The sequence below is a fragment of the Microtus ochrogaster genome, linkage group LG2, assembly GCF_000317375.1.
Source record: "Microtus ochrogaster isolate Prairie Vole_2 linkage group LG2, MicOch1.0, whole genome shotgun sequence".
In the NCBI taxonomy this organism is placed as follows: domain Eukaryota; kingdom Metazoa; phylum Chordata; class Mammalia; order Rodentia; family Cricetidae; genus Microtus; species Microtus ochrogaster.
Window position 1 is genome coordinate 29258903 of NC_022028.1, and position 14056 is coordinate 29272958.

Here is a 14056-nt window from a genome sequence, read left to right on the forward strand (position 1 = left end):
TGTTTTTAAGAGCCATCTATAAACTTCCTAAAGATATACATGGAAAAAAGTTTAATTGGAATTACCCTACATGGTGTGTGTGTGTGTGTGTGTGTGTGTGTGTGTGTGTTTGTATTTAACCCTCCTCTAAGAATCTGTAGAACAGAAAAAAAGAACCTCAATGCAAGATGTGGGATACCTCCCTTTAAGTTGTTGGTCACGGGAGTCCCAGAGAACCTCAAAATAATATGATATATCATCATTTCTCTTGATTCTCTTCACCAGAACTTGATGGTAAGACCCTTTTGTTAAAGATATCATACACTTTGGTCACAGGCCATGGGAAATAAGTCTGGTACTAACTTGGAGGCTTACTCCATGCTGGCTAATCTCCATAGTTCCGAAATTTGCTAAGAGTCATCAAGAGTCTCACTTAGCTGTGGACTTTGTGAACTACCACAATGCAAGAGTGGAATGAGTGTTGTAGGGGTAAACACAGATTTGTGCTTAAATTTCAGCCCTGCTCCCCAGAAAGGTACTCATGTGGTACTGTAAATTTGAACAAGAATCTCTGGCTGGGGAGGTAATATGTTTTACAGGAGTACATATCTTGTGAAGGGTGATAGCATGAAACCATCTTATAAATTCCTACCCTACAACCAATAAATTTGTGCAGCTTCTTCTTGTTGTGGGTAGAGGTTAATACAGACTCACTATGGGCTAAAATGCAGATAATAAATAACTGTGGAATATTTAGCCCTAAGTGGGACACCTGTACATCTTATTCCTTAAAGGCTTAGGTTGTATCATAGAAGAGATGGCTGAAAGATTGCAAGAACCAAAGGTCAAAGAGGACTGGAACAAAACATGGGCTTTTGTATGACGTTAAAATGGGAATGTGGAGGTGTCACAGAGAAATAGGAAGGGGTGTGAGGAATAGGTATGATCCTTATGTTCATGTATGAAGCTCTCAAATAATAAAATAATATTTTAAAAATAGATATATTTTTTAATCTTCTAAGCCTTGGGCTATTACAATCTGATCAGCATCTGAAGAGGGCTCAAGTTTATCTATATCTTCAACCCACTGGCTTCTTGTAAATTCCCTTTCCAAGTTCCTCAAGGACTATCTTTCTTTCCATTAGTTTTACTTGTATGCCAAGGGACCAGCTCATTCTATTCCCAAACTGCATTACAGTCGTCCCAGAAAATGACAGAAAAGAGAATGGATACAGAAGCAAGCACATCCTATCCTGACAGCCAGCATACACTGTGTTAATGAGACTGAAATAAGGAAACCTTCCAATAAACAGTCAACCAAACCCCATATGGGAAGAACAAAGGAAGATGTGAAAAGCATGCTTGACTCTCCATATCTGGGGGTACCTCCTAGGACCTAACCTAAAAGCTTTGAGGTACACTCGCTGAGAAGGGAAGAGTGAAAATTTGGTTCTCCAAAATGGTGTCAGCAAGCACTTTAAAGGTAGGTACTGTTGCTCATGATGAAGTTAACTTAAAAAGAAATCTTGCTGTGTATGGTTAAGGTCAAAGTAGCTGGGGTGGGAAGTCAGGACTAGGTACCTATCCATCCCAGGTGGCTTCTGAAAAGTCTCCAAGGCTCCTGCTGGAAACACTCGTCATCTTCAGAAATATTGAACCATTCAACACATCTCTGGGCTATCTTTCTGTTTGGGATAGGGTCATGAATGCTCTCTCAGGGCAAAGGCGCATGGACCACAAGAACTACTGTACAGCCAAGAGCTGTCCAAACAGCACACCCTGATTCTGTGTTGGAACTCAGACTGTTTTTCTAGCAGGATTCAAATGCATCCCATGGTAAAGCAGTAGGACAGTACTACCTCCAATAGCATGGCAGGGCTATATAGTGTGTGGTTGCATCTTGATTTGAAATATCACAACAGACTAGCAAACAGAAGTACCCAAAGCCTTTTACTAGATTTAGAAACAAAGAATTAGTAGAACACATTTCCTAGCTGAATGCCCTTGAAAATGGTAGGAAACCTCTCTAAGTGTTCTTCATTTCCTCTAGGTTCGTTACAAAACTGGAGTGTGCCTATGGAAATGAAGGCCTTCGGCACTTTGCAGGGCAGGAATTCCTACTGAAGGTGGAGCTCCTCAAATAGAGATCTCCATTTTGCATGTGGGAGCAACATTTCGATGCAAATTTTAATCTCTTTCCAGATCTGAAAATACACCTGCTGCAGTGACCTCATGCTGAGACGTTCCTCTCAGGCCACCAAGTTGAGAGAAAAGCAATTGTATCTCCTTCCTTCCCTCCTTCTCTTTTCCAGAGTAGTTACAGCACCATGGGAACATGCCCTTCATTTTACCTCTAATAAAACACTGTTTTTAAGCTCAGCAGTAAAAAGTATCCCCGTGATGTACAAAAACTGCTCAGCGACTGTCAATCAACTTGCTCTATTTCAGTGTTAGGTATTTTCAGCTGGTTTTCACAGGTGATGATGAGCACCAGTAAAAAGAGCCAAGAAGGCCCATCTGCAATTGTCATAAATACTCTGAGGGTGAAAAAGAAATTTTCTTAAGCTAAACTAAATAAATAAATAAACAAACAAATAAATAAGCAAATAAAATGAAAGCTCCGTAAAAAAAATTGACTGGTATTTGGAAATACATTTGTAGACCTTGCTAGTAAAGCACACCTGGTGAATAAGGGTTTTCATGTCAAAGCCTGATTTTGAAGGGATGTGCTGTTGTCATCTATGGTCTAGCAGTTGCCATGAAACCAGGGACACAAGTGAGCCATGTGGTCTTAATTTACCTTTTATTGATGTTAAAACAACACACAAAAGTCTCTTGAGGAGGAAGAGGTTTATTTGGCTTATACTTCCCTATTATACTCCACCATTGAGGGAAATCAAGGCAGGAACTCAAGGGATGATCCTGAAGGCAGGAACTGAGGCAGAACAACTCATGGAAGAACGCTGCTTACTGACTTGCTCTCCGAGTTTCCCTCAAGTTGCTTTCTTATATAATCAATGTCCACCTGCCCAGGTATGGCACTGCCCACAGAGGGCTGGGCCCTCCCACGTTAGTTATTATTCAAAAAACTGTCTCTACAGATTTCTTATAGGCTAATGTGATAGAAGCATCTTGCCAAATGAACCTAGCCAGTGTCAAGTTGACCAAAAATCTAACCAACACAATTGATCTTTGTCAATGTGACACATAAACATCACTTTTAAACTAATAACTTTGTCTTTATGATTTATCCCCAGGACACAGTCATAAAAGCTAAGCAAAACCAAAAATTCAACAATGTAAGTAGCTCAGTGTCCAATATCTTGGAATCATAACTGTATCATGAATTCTAATTGGTCTTAATTAAAAAAACCCAGAGTCAGATATAGGGATTAATACTGAATATCAGAAAAGCAGAGTGGCTAGCCACTAGAGAGACATTTTACCTCTACCAATGCTCAGACCAAAGAAACAATCCTGCCCTCAGACTTCTTCCTCAATCTGCAACTGTCTCCACCAAACCTCAGACTGCAACTTTCTCCAACAAACCTGAGACTTCACTGTGCTCTTGTCTCCTCCTGCCTTATATTTCCCTCTCCACCCAGCCATATCCCTCTTGTCTCTAGCTCTCTTGTGTTGGGATTAAATGCATAGGATCCCAAGTGTTGGGATCGCCTTTGTGTGAGCTGTTTCTCTTTTAGACAGATTCAATCTTGTGTAGCCCAGGATGACCTTGAACTAACAGAGATCCCTTGGCCTCTGTCTCTGAAGTCACAGAATTAAAGTCAGTGCCACTACTCCCTGGCCTCTAGTGGCTTATTTCTGCACTCTGATCTTCAGGCAAACTTTATTTGTTAAAACATAAACAAAATATCACTATACATAACCTTGGCTTCAAAGCTTCTGAGCAGCTCCATTTCTTTAGCTCTTCCGTCTACAGCACACATTGTCTCAGAGCCTGGGCTAGTTCTATTCCGCTCCTGCTATTGTCTTTAACAGACATTCAACAATCCAATATTCTTGGCTACTCACTGCAACTAAACCATTTTTTTTTTCACCAGTGGGCTTTTCTGACCCATATTCAGAGATACTCTCAAGACCAATGTGGAATCTAGCTGTGGTAGTTTGAATAGCTATGGTCCCCACAGACTTCTATATTTAAATCTTGGTCGTTAGGTACTGGTGCTATTTGAGCAGGTTTAGAGTATGTGACCTTATTGGAGGAAGTGTGTCACTAGGGGTGGGCTTTGAGGGTTTCAAAAACTCAAGCCATGTCCAATGTCTCTCTCTTCCCACTGCACGTCAATCCAGATATAGAACTTCACAATCTACTTCTTTAGCACCATGTCTGCTTGGATGTTAAGATTTTTATGGACTAAACTTTTGAACTGTCACCACATATAAATGTCTTCCTTTATAAGAGTACCATGGTCATGGTCTTCACAGAAAGAAAAGCCCCAAGATAAGTGGAATCAGCATAATGAGGAGATTCTTACCTACAGTGAATTTGGTGTATTGGTCCTTACTGGAAAGCTTCAGTTGGTCCATTCATAGTATCAAGCACTAGGCTCCATGACCCTAGTCAATCTGTATTGATGACTGCCACACCCTAAGTCCTTCAAAAAAAGGTCTTTAAACTATAAAATAAAATGTTGTCCTAGCAAGTCTTTACCCTGTAGTGATGATGGCTTACCCATAGTCGTATAGATGGACAACCCTGTAGTATTTACCAGCCTTTATACACTGGGCTTTCCCAGAGATCATTGCAGCTATAGAAGACTTGTACAAGTAAATGATCTGCAAGTAGGCACCACTGAATTCCTTATCCTGGTGATTGTTTGGCTTGGAGGATAGTCATGTTGAACACTTTGCACCCCTTTCTCCAGCTACTGTATCCTCTCAGCCCCCTCTCCTGCAAAGGCCACTGAGCCTTGGAGGGGGTGACATAGATATTTGATTATTTTCCTCCAATTGCAATAAATTATATCTAATTCACACCCTCATGCCCTATCACTAGGAAGTGTCTGTGTCAACAATACCAGCTGGGGATATGGCTTGCAGTTAAGCACAGGTGTAGTCTAGAAGATGACAGTTGGTTGAATCAGAGTATTTCATATACAACAGGCCTCTCCCTGAGTGCACTGGGAGGAAATAATGTGGGATTGTTTTGTCGTATTTATAATGTGTCTCCCATGGGTATATACTACTTCCTCCTAATTATTGTGGGCAATTCACCCATGGGAATCAATTGGTTTAAGGAAGAATAGACCGGAGAAGGTACGGCTGGAGCAAAGGAAAACACACCCAAATCACTACACTCCAATGAAAACAAGGGTGGTCCATTCTGACTGGTATAAGATGGTTTCTCAGAGTCATTTTATTTGTAAAATAAGATTTATTTAAAAAAAGGAAAGATTTCAATAAAAAATAAGGGTGGTCACTAAACATACTGGGGGTGGGGGTGGGAGAGAGGCAAGGAAGGGACCAGGGAAGGACTCCAGCATATTTCTACTAATCTAGACCTCCTTGAATTTTAAGTGGAATGGAGGTTTGAAAGGTTTTTGTTACAGTGAAGTATATCTACAGTATTTCTGAAGACTTGTTATTGGTGGTTATTCTATTTGTTCACTTGATCAATAGTTCTGAAGTATTTGATACTTTGGTCAGCATGAACAACCACTGAAAATATTCCCTGAAGACTGACTTGAAAAGAGTAATTCTGGGCCATGTGTGAAGCATCTGTTAGCAAAGGATGTCTAGTGGCAAATTGCCATTGGTTCACCGCTGACAAAAGCAGTGATCCCAGTTTTGGAATCAGGAATATGAAAATTATCCGTGAGGTCATCAGGTTCTTCGTTAATGTCCCAGTCTTGAAAAGGCTCCCTTTTCGTCACTCAAGAACAAAATCTGTGGCATTATTCCCATTCAAGCATTGCTTCTCAACCTTCCTCATGCTGTGACCCTTTAATACAGTTCTTCATGTTGCGGTTGATGCCCTAATCATAAAATTGTAACCTTGTCAGTGTTAAAAGTCATAATATAAGTGTCTGATATGAAGGATATATGATCTATGAACCCCCCCCAAAGGGTCACAACCCAGCAGCTTGAGATCCACTGCATTAGAGTCCTTGAGTTTATCTTGGAAAGTCATAAAAACAAGACAAAACCATAAGCGTGCCACGGACAAGGATAGGTGGCAGACTGGACAACTGGACGTGGCACCTTTCTCCATGTTCTGAGCTGCCGGACACTGATTCTGGGACAGTGTTTTATTTCTACACTCAAGGAGAAACTGAGTGGTTTGTATCACCAGAATGTGTTTATCTATCAGCTGACAGCCATTTCCTCACACTACTGAGATTGATTGGGCTTTAAAATCTAGGAGGAGTTAGTTACAAATGGATGACATTAAGTCTTCAAAGATATACTCCTAAGGCAAATTGCAGCTAAATCTCACTTATTGCTTCACAGACGGTCCTAAAAACTTAGTGCATACATCAGTTTTAGACAGCATGAAGCCATTTAGTTTTTAAATGATTTTTTAAAAAACAGCATAGGACAATAGATTGCTCTATAGCTGAGATAAACAGGAGTGGTTTATTAGAAAATTAAGCAATTTGTATGCTACGTATTTTTAGAGTGAGGCATGCCGAGTTATTACTAATCCTTTCATATTGGTGTATTTCCTTCTTTGTAAGGTATGCTTAAAAGTAGTTCAAATGGAAAATATGAACAGAATACTGGCCATATTTCTTTCCCTGATGGAGCCCTCCTGGATGTAAGCACCTCTGCAGAAGCATAAGGAATGTCAAGAACTGATATTCTCATGCAGAGATAAAACCACAGCAATGAACCTCTTCAAGACCTTCGTTTTCCTTTAACTATGTGGATACATGAAGTGAAAAACAGATTTATTTTTGGAATATCTGCCCCTAAGGCAAAGATAGCTATAAACAGAACCCATTTTCTGTCAAAACCTCACTAAGGCCCTTGACTGGGAAAAACCATAAGCTGCACATGGTTGTATCTCCAGCACTCTTTTCTGAACTACCAAATAGTACCACCTCTCTCAAGTCCCATGTCCTGGAAGTCTGTTATTTTATGTGTATGGATGTTTTGGCTACATGTTCTTCTGAGTATCATTTGCATGCAGTATCCTTGGATGCTGGAAAAGTCATCATATTTCCAGGTACTAAGTTACAGACAGTTGGGAGCCAAATGTAGGGGTTGGAAATTGAACCCAGGTCCCTGAAAGAACAGTTAAAAAGCTTCTTAACCACAGAGTCATATTTCCAGTCCACAAAATATTATTTTAGCCTTCACTTTTATATCTATAGCTTTTTATATCAGTTGCTTTGTCCAATACAGGCTTTCCACCTCCAGTTTGGGATCTATTTATTAATTTCTATGTATGTAAATATACATAATAAATATATAGTGTTATGTCATTACTGTTTGTAAGAGGAAACAGAAAAATAAATATTTTGAGGTAATTGTATAATTATCTTTACTGGTGGACAGATAAAAATTCTCATGGTTCTGTTGGAAACCTGCTATTTCACCTGTATTTTGAAAGATAACTTTGCCAGATAAAGAGTTTCCAGTCAAAGTTTTTCACCATCTTGCTGAGACCAATGATTTTCTTACAAAGCTTTATGCTCAGGTGAGTGGTTGCTCGTGTCTTATTTTTAAAGTCTGTCTTTTACTTTCGTCGTTTTATTAATATTTGACCAATGGTGAATCTTGATGCTGATCCTACACAAAAAAACTCACTAAACTTCCAGGGAATAGGGGACCAAGCTAGCGTGTGTGTGTGTGTGTGTGTGTGTGTGTGTGTGTGTGTGTGTGTACGCGTGCGTGTGTGAGTGAGTATGTGTGAGCATGTTTGTGCATGTGTGTGAGTGTGCGCGCGTGTGCATGTGTGTGTGAGAGTGTGTGCATGTGTGTGTGAGAGAGAGAGAAGAGAGAGAGAGAGAGAGAGAGAGAGAGAGAGAGAGAGAGAGAGATATGAGAGATTTAGGAAGTTTTCTGTCACTGTTTATTCACATACTGTGCATGCTCCATTGTTGTCTCACGTCTACAATTTCTATTACATACATGGAGATACACATGACTGCCTCTGACATGGACAGACTCCTACAACAATAACCTCCAACATTCTCCTGAGTCTTGTTCATTGTCAAAAGCTGCTTTTCTTTGTTTATTCGATTACATAGTATTTTTCCATTGATACTATAGTTACTTTTTTCAATAGGCATGACACAGGAAGTTTATCAACACTGAATGGTGCATACTTCTCTAGGAATTGCTCTCAGTATCTTGTTTTTTTTTTTTTTCCTTTAGTGACTAGGTTCGCTATTTAATGAGTGTAAGTTTCCCACTCTTGTAGCCTTAAGCCTCATAGATTTGTATTTCTCAGCCTGTCCAAAAGCCACCTGTGATGACTATAATATCAGTAGGAGTCACTGTCTTTCTCCTAACTACACCCATCTGATGGGGAACCTCTGTCAACCAATAGCCTTTGAGAGGCTGGACTGGCTGGGGCAGCTTTTGGGTACCAAAAACCTGCAGGTATGCCTGATGGTTTCAAAATATTCCAGAATTATGCCAGTCAAGGTATGGATTCTAAATAAGCAGTTTATAAGATCCATGGCTGAGTCCTAATCTCAGCAGCCAATACCTAGGCATGTGTTCACTCCTAGTTTCCACCAGACGAACTGGTACCCAGTCTAGTCTTCATTTTCCCTAAACCCATAAATGCCTTCCTAAGTGCCTTTCCCCACAGACTGCCTTCTTCCCAAGAATGTCCTTTGCGTTGAAGCGCTCTGTAGTCTGCTGCATATGAAGTCAATTCTTCCTCAAAGACTGGGAATACCTTTTTATGTGCCCTTCATTTCTTAACCTGACTTCATCTACCTTCCTTAGTAAACTAAGCAGTGAATATTCCCTAATGGATCTGACTCCATTTTCTAGTTCTTATTAAGCCTTCCTTCCTATTTCATTATCTTCACTGGTCTTACTCACAGCCCCATAATACTGGGAAAATATAGAAGACAACTTCTGAGAAGGAGGCCCCTATGATGACTCGAATGAGAAATGCCTACCACAGGCTTCTGTATTTGAACACATTATCACCAGTTAGTAGTGTTGTTTGGGGAGGTTTAGGAAGTTAGGCCTTGCTAGAGGATTCAGTCATATTTGTGGTTTAATAAGTGAGCTCTCAGCTTCTTCCTCCAGCCACCATGCCTTCCAGTTGATACCATCCTTCTATGCCATGATGAACTTTTATCTCTAGGGAACCAGAAGTCCAAATAAATTGCCTTGGTTGTGGTGTTTTACTAAAGCAACAGAAAAGCAACTGATACATCCCCAGATTGCGATCAGGAAGGAGAGAGCTATAAAAGTCTGCATCAGATGTTCTGCCTGAATAGAGTAGAAAGGCAAAGGAAATGATCAATCTGACTCCTGACACTGTAGGTTTGGAAGTTCTTAGTAAGTTATCATAGATCTTTTCCTTTAGAAGTGTCTCTTTATGTTATTTTTCCATTTAAAACCTTTAGCAAAGGCATTAAACAAATGGCAACTTTTCTAATAGTTTTATCAGATTCACTGCTGCCTGGGTTGGTGGAGAACCCATTGTCATGCTATGTGATCAGTCACAGGATGCAAATTCACTTACTGTCTCGTTCCCACTAATTTCTTCAAGTGATCCCTCTTTAATGTGATCCAGAACAGAAACCTGAACAGATTTTTTAGACTATATTGTATGAGCTATCATGGCTACCTACTTAATTATTAGTGAAAACATACAAAGAATAAGACATCAATTTGCAGAACTGAGACATTAACTAATGATACTGTGCTTGGAGGAATATAAGCATATTCTTAGCATCAGTTTCCTGGAAATAGCAGAGGGAGAAAACTTTTCCATCATTTCTTTCCCTTTAGCTTACGGATTCGAAAGCAATGTGTTGGTAATTGCCATTTTCAATCAAATCCTTTCCAAATCCCTAAGCAAATATTGAGGGGCTATGGAGAAGCCCTTTCATTGAGATTATATAGAACATTATCTTGAGACAACAGAAAATAAGAAAGCTGTACAAGAGGCTAAGTTTCAAGGTAGCCCAGGGAGCACAATGTACTGATCTTGAAGTCTAGTGCGCATTTCATGATCTGTACTGAAAAATCAGTTTTCCAGGACTAAAAGCAACCATTTCTCCTCAACTATTTGAGCCTGGAGCAAAGGATGGGAATCATCAAAGATAGGTGCCATTTCATTAGTAGTGAGATTTTACATATTTCTTTTCCCAAATCTCATGAGCACATTGGATGGAAGAAGGCTCATTTTCAAAACTGATAATCAAATCTCTTAAGCTCCCTACAAAATTAAGCATAATTATGGACAAATTAATGCTGATATTTAATGACCGGGACTAATTTATTTTTACCATCTTGTCTATGGAACCAAATAATTGTATGTCACAAAATTACAATCTCCTCGTGAACGCTTGCTTAACACTGAATTTTAAAATCTCTCACAACAGGATAATAAGAACTTAGATCTATGTGTGATGTCCACTAAAAGAAACTGTTTTGGGGCAACACAAAAAAATTGAGTAATTGCAATGTAAATATGTGCTTATTTTCACCCTTTTCCTCATTCTTGGGTAATAAGGAAAATCTGAAAACAAAAGTTCCAAAAGGCATCTCTAGCAATAAACTTATCCAGAAAATTATTTTGGTTATTTTTCCTATGTGTAAATATAGAATTTTGTATATAAAAAATGAATATGTCATTGGATAGACTAATTGTTAAAATGAGCTTTAAATATTATAAATTATATACATGCATATATACATATGAGGAAGAGACCTGGTCAGTTGTCCTTATCAACTTAGACCATGAAACCGAGTATGGATCACTTAGAACAGCCATATATTAGCTGCCCATGCATGCTTCAGCATTTCCAGCATATAAATTTCATTAATTCATTTCATACACCCACACACAGATACACACGTGCTCACACACACACACACTACAGTTATTATCATAAAAATGTCTAATTTGTTGCTGCTCAGCTTTTTTATTCTTTTATTTTGTTCTATTCAATTTTTTATTATTGGTTTAGTTTTGAAAAGGGGTCTTCCTATTTAGCCCAGGTTAGCTTCAAACTCACAATCCACCTTTCTCAAGCTCCAGAGGGAAAGTTTAATCTCACAGCCCCCCCCCCCCGCATTTTTCCTCTCCAATGCATGCCTAAACCTGAGAAAAGTTCATGTTTGACTTTTAAGTTTTGAGTTAGAAACAAAAAGAGGCACTTAGTTCAAGTGATTATTGTACTAACTCCTTAGACAAAGGATATATTTCATATGGCTTTAGAATTGCCAATGTGGCTATTCTCCAGGATCATAGCTGTAATTATGAATGTGTCTAAGAGGATGGCTGAAGAGAAACTTTTGTGATTACTCCTAATACATCTCCTTAAGTAGTTCGGAAGTTCTTATTTGAGTGTTGAGAGAAGGCATTTAGGAATCTGTTTCTGGTGTAATGGAATTGTCAAATTTCTGATAATAATCACATACCTATATTCTCATAGCCCATTTCCTCCAATAAGACTGGGTTCTGTAACCAGTGCAGCTGTTCACCCAGACCACAGATAGTGAGGCACATTTTGAAGAGCAGTGAACTCAGAGGAGAGGACATTCTCTATGGAGACTCGACAGCAAGTCAGAAGTGATGATATCTGGCTTTGCTCTCAGGATTCCAAAGCACCTCATCTCAACAGCGAACAGGATCCTTCCCTTTTCATAGATGTGAACCCCCCTCCCCATCTCTCTGTCTCTTTTCATGGTGTTAAGGGGTTGAGCTCCTTTGTCACAGCACATCCCAGCAAAGAACACCAGATCTCCTAATGCTTATTACCAAGAAAGAAAGGAAGAGACAGGGCTCAACAATCTACTCGCAGGATGCTTCCAATGTCAGCCCTCTTATGGCCCCATCAATTCTCAGTAACAACCAGCTGGGAACCAAACCACCACACAGGCCATCAAGAACACTCCAGATGCTTAGTATAGTAGCAGAGCTGAACAGATGCTCTGTCCAAGCTAGATTAGAAGTCACTCAGAATCATGAGGATTTGCAACTCTCAAAGATGTTGCTGCTTCTGTTTCTGAGAAGAATGTCTTATTTTATCGTCTGTGTAAGATCTTATTTTTAGATTCCATTTAGACAGAAATGAATAGTTTAAGTCCAAAATGGAAAATTATTGAGACTGAAGGAAATTAGGAGCCAAGACAGCCAAGTGTCTAAAACTGAGAGGAGCCAGGAAGGGACAACTCAGTGGTGCTTCCACTAGAGAAGTAGGAGACATTACAAAGGAGCATTTGCAGTTTATACAAATCTACTGTGCAATAAATAGGCTTTCCATCTCACAGGGGATGGTTCCTATGGACACAGGCAGCTGGGAGCTGACATCAACAGTGCAGGGGGGAGGAGCCGCTTGAACCTTTTGTGAACTTCTGCAGTGTAAATACTCCCACTACCACCAAGTGCAAGTGACTAACTTGATAGCACCAGAAACCTGGGAAGAAGTTTGAGAAACCAATTGTCTCTGGAGCCAGCTCCAGAAACCCACAAGCAGGAACTTGATTATGACTTGATTATGATGCTCTGTGACTGAATAAGAAGAAAATTTTACACTCATGATATTTTCTTGTTTCTTTCTCTCTAAAGCAGAAGACCAAGCTACCTTATGGTTACCAGAGACAAAGAAGAAAAGTTTCTCTCTTCCTGTAGGGAGAGCAGATACTAAGGCCCCAGCTGAACGCAGACACCTAATTAAACCATGTAAAGCCTTTGAGTTTTTTTAACCCAAAGTTGAAAGTGTGGTTAACACCAGGAACATCTCTAAGTTAGATGCACAAAAACAAACAAACAAACAAAAACCTCTATTAAAATTCAAGGGCAATAATCCAAGATGGATACCAAATAAAAGGACAATTTTAACATTTACTGCAGGGTCTTATATAACTCATCTTCTAATTTATCATCTCTTTTTGTTTAAAGAGTTTGCTCTTACCTTTATTTAATGTATGATTATTCTAATGGGGGAACTTCGTCATATTGCTGTGATCTATTTTCCTTCAAGGAAATGTTGGTCTATAATTGTGATAGCCTTCCATTCCTGTAATAATTGTCTAAAATCATCACCTTATTAAGACAATAGGTTTATTTTGACTCACAGAGTTAGAGTTTCTAGTCCATGGGTCACTTGCTCTGATGCTTTGCCTGCCAAGAAACTACAGAGGAAAAGATGAGGAGTAAGAAACCAAGGGTTGTGGTCTCAGTAACTCCTTCAGGAACATTGTCCCAGTAACCTGGAGACTACATCCAAGCATCACCACAATCTGGGGACAATGCCTGCAACACACAGGCCTTTGGGGAGCATTTCAGGTACAAAATACAGCAACACTGTGACAAAAACAGGGGACCTGTTCTGTTAAAACAGATCATTCACAATATGGAGGTGATTTTCTTTTGAACTTTTCCAAAAAGTGATTGATATACATTGGATTCTTTTCAAACCAGGAAACATTAATCCACATTCAGGAAAGATATCCATCAGATTTAAATATCTTACATTAGATTTCCATTGAGGAAAAAAGAAATTTTGATGCTTTTCATGACATAGAAAGTTTTTTTTTAAGTTGCCTTCTAGAACATTTTTAGAGAAAGCAATGTTTCCATGAACTTGTTTAAACTGGAAACATACAGGCAATGTGTCACAGCAAATCACTTTATCCTCAGAAATCCCTTCTTCTTCAGCCTCCCTGGTCCAGCCAGTTCTCTCAGGCCATCTCTCCATTGTGATCTTCTCACTTCCCTTAGAGATTAGTGAGCCATTTCTCACCTTGTAGGAGAAGTCATTCACCAATATCTGGTTCGTATTTTTAAACACCAACTTTATAATTGTTTTTTTAAAAAATCCAGAGATTAAAAAAATTAGGTTGACACTCCATACGTAAAGATCGAGGAACAGAACTAGTCTTCAGAGCATTGCCTGCTATTAACAGA